The sequence below is a fragment of the Canis aureus genome, chromosome 13 (assembly GCF_053574225.1).
Source record: "Canis aureus isolate CA01 chromosome 13, VMU_Caureus_v.1.0, whole genome shotgun sequence".
In the NCBI taxonomy this organism is placed as follows: Eukaryota; Metazoa; Chordata; class Mammalia; order Carnivora; family Canidae; genus Canis; species Canis aureus.
The window spans coordinates 42,527,776-42,536,825 of record NC_135623.1 but is presented as its reverse complement, the minus strand read 5'-3'; the positions used below and the strand labels follow the sequence as shown (position 1 = coordinate 42,536,825).

The 9,050-nt window shown below is 44.5% G+C and overlaps 1 long non-coding RNA gene across 1 annotated transcript in view; it reads right to left on the bottom strand.

Annotated features, from left to right (window-relative positions):
- Positions 1–6,787: 6,787 nt before the first annotated feature.
- LOC144282360 (uncharacterized) overlaps positions 6,788–9,050 on the bottom strand; it is an 80,884-nt gene continuing 78,621 nt past the window's right edge. Inside the window, exon 7 of the long non-coding RNA XR_013350778.1 lies at positions 6,788–8,378. This is a non-coding gene — a long non-coding RNA (uncharacterized LOC144282360). The remainder of the gene's footprint in view (positions 8,379–9,050) is intronic.

The window sequence follows — 9,050 nt, the reverse complement described above, 5'->3', positions numbered from 1 at the left end:
CTCCAGACCCTAAGCAAAGGCTTCTCCTTTAGTCTAGAGGTAAGATCCCAAGGGTCATGAAGTGGCCCCGAGAGGCAAGTGCCAATGGCTGAGGTTTTAAACTGGAGGAGGGATAGAGGGACACCAAGTAAGTCCTTAATGCTAAAGTTCTCAGATCATGTCTACACTGAAAGATCACAATGAGAAACATAGAAGTGTCATTTCTGATTTATGGCACATACATATTTTCATCTTTGCATTTTTCCCTTGCCCTTCCTGCTTTACAGAGGTGTTGTGAGGTCTGATGTGTTCTACAGGTCTCAGATAAAAATTATTATAGAAGTACAAGAATGAGCACAATCACTGACACTAAGTAGCCTGAAGTCAAATGAGTATTAAGTCATTTAAAGGTTAAAGGTCAAGGTATGTTAGTGTGTGTTTCAAAGGTTACCACTGTCTGGGGGTAAGAAATGCTTCATTAAAGGTGATCTTTTTCATGGTGAAATTATAAAAGCATTCAGAGCAAAAAAAAAAAAAAAAAGAGAAATGTAAAGAAGCCACTCATCAAGGGATCTATGAGTAAGCATGAAAGCAGATTAGTTAGCAAAAACAAAGCAGGTCCTCAACCAAGGTGACAGCATGACAGATTTTTATGTAAGATTTTCAGACTAAGTCTATTAAAAGAACTGTTAGCTCTGTGAGTGTTCATCATAGTGTCATTTCTCTGGATTTAATACTAGCTGAAACTAATGGGGCATGGGGGGGGTGAAAAGTTTTTTTTAAAACAGAGATTTTTGTGGTAAATTATGGTAGCTAGGGGTTTGCGGTTGAGAGTGGGGAATGTTTTAGAGTATTTCTCCTACCAAGTGCTCTAGCAATCATATCCATCTTAGGAGGTTCACTGCCTGACTTCTAATCTTTGGTGACCTTGGGGCAAATTATGTAAGACTTTTGTGCCTCAGTTTCCTCATTTGTGAAAAGGAAATAGTGAAAACCCTTCTAGGGTTGGCGTGAAGAAAAATGAGTTAACATAGGAAAAGCACTGGCACATGGAAAGTACTTCTAAAGAGTTTACTATCATTATGATGAATATCATCATAAGGACCCAGGGAAGAGAACATTGAGAAGAAAAGACACCAAGTGGAAGGAGAGTGGATCTGCCATGAAGGTTTTCTTCAACAGGTTTCACATATTCCAAAAGGCTTTTCACCCTATTCCACCTCATCTGAAGCCATTCTCAAAATAATATCTGACCAGTAGAACCAGACTGTTCTAAGCATAGTCAAGCCTTGTCTTTAGCCCAGTATTTTGAAGTAACGTTAGATACAACAGCATCATTTGGCCCTTCTCTCTTAGTTGTCATGGCATTTTAGAATATGGAAAGTAGATGGTTAGTAGTGATGTTCATCAATTATTTTTAGCTCCCTTCCTGCTGGGTGCATGATGGGATTATATAGTTCTGGCCCCCCTGGGGCATTGGATGGGGTCAAGTGGCTAGTTTTGGCCAGCAAGTTGAGAAAGGCCATGAAATGGGTCACTTCCAGGCTGAAGCATTTACTAGTCAATGCAAGACCTAACAGTCCTCTCCTTCCCTCTGGCTTGGAAGCCAGCAATGCTGGAGATGGTGACTGTCCATCTGCCTACATCCCTCAGTGACTCTGATAAATGATGAAGAGAACCGCCAGTGCCACCCCCTGCCAACCAATCACAGGCAGCATAAGTAAGCATAAGTAAAAAATAAACTTCCATTGTTGAAAGCCACCATTTAGGGGGGTATTTGTTATTGCAGCATAACCCAATCTCTTGTGACTGATTCAGGTATCTTTAGCGTCAAAATTTACTTGCATACTAAACAGTAAAGTACAATAGTAAAAGTCCATCTTGACTACTGTCCCCAGGTAAATCTTTGTAAAAGACCTCTTGTGTTACGAGATTCATCCTTTGGCCTGGTGTAAGATCCCAGCTCCTTGGCTCTGCTCCTCTTAATCCAACTTTCTGTCCTACAGCTTCAGTAAAGAAGCTTTCTTCTCAAATTAGACTGCACTCCTTGCCATGGACCTTCAACAAACCTGATTTGTTCCTACCACCCAGAATACTCATGTTGTTTGCCTAACAAGAGCAGCAATAACTACTATCCTTTACCTATTTATTTATTTATTTATTTATTTATTTATTTATTTATTATTTTATTTATTTATTCATTAAAGACACACACACACACACACAGAGGCAGAGACACAGGCAGAGGGAGAAGCAGGCTCCATGCAGGGAGCCCGATGTGGGACTCGATCCCAGGTGTCCAGGATCACGCCCTGGGCTGAAGGCAGCACTAAACCACTGAGACACCCGGGCTGCCCTCCTTTGCCTATTTAAATCAAATCCTTTGATTGTAATTTGTACTATGTCTCCAGATAGCAGTGGAGAAATGACTGTGAAACTTTAGAACATGATTATTGTGTTCATTATCATTAGCAAACATAGATCGACACGTAAAATATAAGAGGGCCACACAAGGACCAATGACAGCAACCTGAAATGGACCAAGGGTCATAGGGTACAACTGAGCACCTGGCACATCAGTATGGATATTATCTATTGGCCATGGTGTCACACCCAGGACTTTTTATCCTGCAGCTGCACTATTATGACAAGTGTACAAAATTGCACTTCTGAGACATTCACTGCACAATGTTTATCATGGTGAGAAACTGAGGAAGCCTCAGTGGCTGCCAATATGTCACTGATTAAATAATTATCATAGTTCCATAAATGGATAGGCTGGGCAAGTGTTAAAAGGAATGAAGTGGAATAAAATGTGTTGACATATCAGCATGATACATGGTTGTGTAAAAAAAAAAAAGCAACTTGAAGAAATATTTTATGTTGCTAAATATATTTTATGTTTGTAAAATCTCTGGAAGGATCTTCACTAAGCTGATAGCAGTGGCTAAGTCTATGGGGTAGGACTGCTGGGGTGGAGCAAGGAACTCTTCCTGGACCTCTTACGAGAAGCCTTTTACTCTCCTTTTACTAGCCTTCATTGAGCACTTTATATGTGGCGGGATGCCACTACGTTCATCTAATAGTCTGCATAAACCATTGTGATTTTTATTATCCTTTCCCAATGAACAAGAAAACTGAAGGACAGAGAAGTGAAGGAATGTGCCCAGAGCTAGTAGGTGTCAAGATTGGAATTTGAACCCATGTGGTTTAGCTACATGATGTGTGTTCTTAATCAGTACAGTCAAAATAAATAATAACAATTTTGGGAGGGCACCTAGGTGGCTGAGTCAGTTGAGCATCCGACTCTTGGTTTTTGATGCAGGTCACGATTGCAGGGTCATGAGATCAAGCCCTGTGTCAGGCTCTGTGGTCAGTGGGGAGTCTGCTTGCGATTCTCTCCCTCTCCCTCTGCCCCTCCTCCATGCACACTTACATGCTCGCTCGCTCTCAGATAAATAAATCTTAAAAAATAATAATGATGATTATTTAAGTCTGTTCTCCCTTCAGGGAAATTTTCACTTCTGTGACGCCACCTCTGATCACATCAGGCTGTTCATTCATTCAGTAAACATTTAGTAAATGTGTGGTTCAAAGGGCCTATTTCAGATACTGCAAAGTATACGAGTCAAAGAACTCACAACCCTTGCAGCTCAAGAGCTTATGGGGAAGATAAAGAGAGCTTGAAAACTGGAGTGGGGGTTGTGACAAGGTCCTATGTATTCAGAGAAAAGGGGAGAAACTTCCAGCTCTGGGAAGCAGAGTCAAGCCTGAAGGCTAAAGGCCTTCCCGGGGAGCCACTCGCTGGTTTGGCTGCAGAGAGAGGGAGTAACAGACAAGGCTGTAGGCCGTGGAGGGGGTGCGAGGCTGGCCTGCTGAGGGCTGGGGGCCCTGTGGCAGAAGGCGAGATCCCATGAGAAAATTGTTATTAGGCCAGTGATGTGGTTAGAAGAGCAACCTAAATGATATCAATAAGTATTTATTAAGGGCTAGACAGGATGCCAAGTATTTTTACATAAACTACCTCATTTCATCTTCAAAACAACCTTAAAGGGGGGATCCCTGGGTGGCGCAGCGGTTTGGCGCCTGCCTTTGGCCCAGGGCGCGATCCTGGAGACCCGGGATCGAATCCCATGTCGGGCTTCCGGTGCATGGAGCCTGCTTCTCCCTCTGCCTGTGTCTCTGCCTCTCTCTCTCTCTCTCTCTCTCTGTGTGACTATCATAAATAAATTTTAAAAAATTTAAAAAAAAAGAAAAAAAAATTTTTTAAAAAAACAACCTTAAGGGGGAAGATATTGATACGTTCCCACTTTTACAGGGACCTGAAATAACCAGCTCCTCAAGCAGCACAGCGGGGAAGTAAGCCCAAGCAGTGTGGGTGTGAAGTTTGTGTCTTTAGCTTTTTCATTCTTTCTTTCTTTCTTTCTTTCTTTCTTTCTTTCTTTCTTTCCTTCTTTCTTTCTTCTTTCTTTCTTTCTTTCTTTCTTTCTTTCTTCTTTCTTTCTTCTTTCTTTCTTTCTTTCTTTCTTTCCTTTCTTTCTTTTTTTTCTTTTTTCTTTCTTTTCTTTCTTTCCTCTTTCTTTCTCTTTCATTCTTTCTTTTTAAAGATTTATTTCTTTATTTTAGAGACAGAGAGAGCAGTGGGGGGTGGGAGGGATAGAGGCAAAGGGAGAGAGAGTCCCAAGCAGACTCCCCACGGAGCACAGAGCTCGGTGCAGGGCTCAAGCTCACACCCCTCAGACCATGACCTGAGCTGAAATCAAGAGTCCAATACTTAACTGACTGAGCCACCCAAGCGTGCACCCCAAAAGCATGCTATTTCTATAATGCATGCAACATATAAACACCCATGTGCACACATATCCTGTAAAAGGGCTTGAATTAATAATTTCTGACATTGTCATTCTCTGATTGCATAGGGAGATCTTGATAATAACTAAACTAATACACTACACTGTGTGATACTTCATAGCTTTACACTCGCTGCAGAGGGCCATTCTAGCTTTGACCTTTAGAACAAACTCCTGAGGCAGATAGAGCAAGTACTACCTTTCACAGAGAAGAGAGCTTAGGTGAGCTGGAGCGCCCAAAGTCACAGAGCTCCTAAGCACTAGAATTTGGGTTCCAATCTAGGTGTTCAAGTCTGGTGCTTTTATTATTTTAAGATGAAGAAAATTCCATGATTCCTTCTGACCACGTGCTCTTAAAAGCACAACCTAACCTTCACATTAAACTGAGCTTCTGAGAATCTCACAGTTTCTGAAATTGTGTTCATCTTTTTTAGCATCAAAAGGGGTGGGCAAATAGGACGAAACTTGGGTTCAAGGCAGATAAGCATCAGCACAGTTAACGGGTGCATCGGAGCCAGAACGATGAGGAGCCAGAGCACAGACCCTGGTGGGTGCTGCCCACAGCTTTACGTTAGGCTCTAGCTGCCTGCACCTTCACTCCTGGGTCGCATTAATTTTGGTGCCCTTGCATTCATCCATAAACACTTTGATGTGGACAGACTTGGGTATGAAGTCACACTCTCTGACTCACTTCTACTTCAAAGAAAACTAATTATGAATGAACTCACCAAGTATGTCCAAAAACTGGAAATCATTGACAATTCCCCCGCTAACTTTTGCAAGAAACCCTTCTGGATATGATTACATGAAATACTGTTTGTGGAAGTATCTAGCACAGTGCCAGGCCCACACTGGTCTTTCAGTAACCGATTCATTTCTGAGCAACACCCCAGGGCAGGCTTTGTTCTGGGTGCTGGGAATAGAGCAGCGAACAAAACAGGTGAGGCCCCTGTCCCCACGAGCCTAGCTGGGGAAGATGGAGAACGAATGAGTAAATAAACAAGAAGGTGTATCAGGTGTTGAAAAGGGCTATAAAGAAGATGAAACAGTAAACAGGCTGTGAAGGACTTTAGAGACGGCAGCCAGAAAAGGTCTCAGTGACAACATGTCTTTCTCATAAGGTCCAAGCCATCCTGATGGCTGTAGGAATTTGGGCAGCAGCACCCATGGGCGTAGCCTGTGAGGGATTGAAAGAAGGTAATGGGGCTGGAATGTGGTTACAAGGGAGAGGACGAAGACAGAATTCTAGAACGGAGGTGGTAGCCAGGTTATGGAAGGTTGTCATGAGTTGCAGAAAGGAGTGTGGGTTATGCTCCCAGGTGTGAGTGGGGTAGTTAAGGCGGAATGGCTTGATCTGTCATCCTGGCAAGGGCTGACTCTAGCTGTTGGGTGGAAAATGGAAGAGAGCTCAGGCTCTCTCATGTCTGAGCTCAGGCTGCTATCACAGAGCACCATAGACCGCGTGTCTTCAACAACAGACCTTTATTCTTACAGTTCTGGGGGCTGGAAAGTCCAAGATCCAAGTGGCAGCGGATTCAGTTCTTGGTGGCCCACTTTCCGGCTTGCAGACCTGTCTTGCAGGGTCCTCACATAACCACACAGAGAGTGAGCTATGGTCTCTCTGCCTCTTCTAATAAGGATGTTAATCCCACTCGAGGGCTCCACCTCCATGGCCTCATCTAACCCTGGTCACTTCCCAAAGGCCCCATCTCCAAACACCTTCATCCTGGGGGTGAGGGCTTCAATGTGTACCTTTTGGGGAGACAAACAGCCCATACCAGGGCAGGTAGAAGTGAGAGGCAGCTGCTGGGAGTCTGGGTAAGAGGTAGGGGACCCAGACCAGAATGGGCAAAAGTAGGTGGAGTCGGATCCCATGGGGCAGACCCTAAATAAACGTTTCCGCATGGGGCTACTTTACTTCCTCTCCTCCCCACATCCCTTGCAAGTACCCTACTTCATTTCATTTGTTGAGTTTGGGCATAAGGTATTTCTTAGGTAATTTAAGTCTTTTTTTTTTTTTTAATGCACAGATGATAACTGTATCCAAAGACAAGTCAATTCTAGTCAATCCAACAAAACTTTGTTGAGCATTGAAAACATACAACCTCTTCACATCAGATGCTTTTCCTACTCATTTCAGTTCAACAGTGGATTGTGATTGGCAGTTCTGAGCTGGGCACTATCTTTGGTTCTGGAAGTTCAGATGAGAAAAGAACAGATATCTAGCCCTCAGCAGTGTCGCGGTTCAATACGGAGAAATATGGGCAAGGAAATAAAACACAATACAGGACACAAGTGGAACCCAGACCCCTATAAGATATGGGACATTCAAACAGTGCAGGGGGCAGAGGGCAAAACTCAGGGAGAGGAGCAGAAGCAAGCTTCCGGCCTGAGTGTCAGGGAAGGACATTCTCAAGTGGACAAGGAGGGTGTCCTGGGTCAGGGAACAGCACAGGCAGATGTATGTGGAGGCGAAACAGCAGGGTTTATTTGGGGGAACCACAGGCCCCTCCATATTGCTGGAGCAAACATAATAACGAGGGAGATAGGCTGTCAATGTAGGTAGGCCCGGATCACGGAGGGCCTCCTGTATTACGATGAACCAGCCCGTACTATATTCTGTTAGTGACGGGGAGTCAGAAAAAATGCTTCACACGGGGAGACACCATCAGACTGCATTCAACACCATGCCCTCGCCAAGTGTATCTAACACACACGCAGACACACACATCATTGGAGAATATTCGCAAAGGTGTGTGAATGAGAGACTTGAAAAACATGTGGCTTCAAGGAAATTATATAATTTGGAAAGGGCAGAGAAGGAGGAGAGGAAAAATTTCAGCGGCTCAAGGAGAGATTCTCGGCCCCTTTCCAGCCCCTGGGACAAGCCCGGCGCGGGAAAAGCAGCCTGTCTGTTATGTCTGCAGGCGTCTGGGGCGAGCTCTGCTCCTCCACAGAAAGGGCCAATTCATGCAGGATGTCAAGATGAGAGGTGCCCATTTTCCAGGGGCTGCGAGGCCAATTCCAGTTGCAGCGAGAAAGTGACAGGAGCCGGGGGGCCCAGCTGTGCCAAGGTACACATTTCTAGTGGGCACACCATTAAGGCATCTAGTAAAAAATCCTAATTGTGCTCAGAGGACTTTCATAGACCTTGGCAGCCTGGACACAGCTATGGAATGTGCAGCTTCCAGGCCTGGCTGGGAGCGGTGCCTCACAGCATTTCCGAGGGTCTCGAGAGGTGGCACAACGATCCGCACCAGTGCACAAGATCAGAATTAACTTGAATTCTACTTTGATATCTTTTTCTAAGGTGCCACATAAAACTCAGGAAAGGGGGCGCTGCGAGGTACAGTCTCGAGAGGTTGGCATCACTGCCGTTCCCACTGTGCAGAATGAACCAGGAATGTCAAGGTTTCAACACGGAAAAATCCCCCTGAGGCTTCCAAATGTTGTTGTTGGCTTTGGGGCTTGCTTAGAGAGACCGTAGGGCTGCCACCTTGGTCTTTGTACTGGGTGGAGAGACACAACCGGCTCATGCATAGACCATGGCTAGGAAATGAGTGGGTATTGTTACGTTATTTGGAATGAAAGTACTTGAATATTCTCTATGGTTGGCTGCTATAAAAATCTTACAAATCTGCATTGCCCAATAGGATAGCAGCTAGCCCCATTGCCCTTCGAACTTAAACTTGGGTCTCCCACATTTCATGTGCTCAACCACCATATGTGGCTAAAGTCTGTTCCACTGAACAGTGCAGACTGAGAACATTTCCATTGTGGTGGAAAGTTCTACTGGACAGCGCTGTTTTAGATACTAGCTTCGTGGTGCTTTTTTCTCAGGCTGTAGGCTCTGACTGCTGCTTTGTATATGCTTGTGATGAGAGCAATAATTACATTAATAGTAATGATGACGATGGTTCATTCACACTGTTGGGCTCTCACTCTACTGGGCCCTGCGCTAAGTTTTTCCATGGCTGCCATGTTAATCCACTGAGAAGTCAATTTTTTTTTCTCATTGCTTCCCCCTCCCCCACTCCCTATCCCTAAATCCAAGAGGAAAGCGGCCATCGGCCCCCACTGGAGGAGAGATTGGTGTTGCAGAGAGTCAAAAGCCAACGTTGACTGAAGACCACATATCTGTTTGTCTTTTGCAAGAAAGCTAAGCTTGTGGGTGAGATCGTGCAAGGTTTCCTGGAAGAGGAGAAGAGGGAAGGGAGGAAA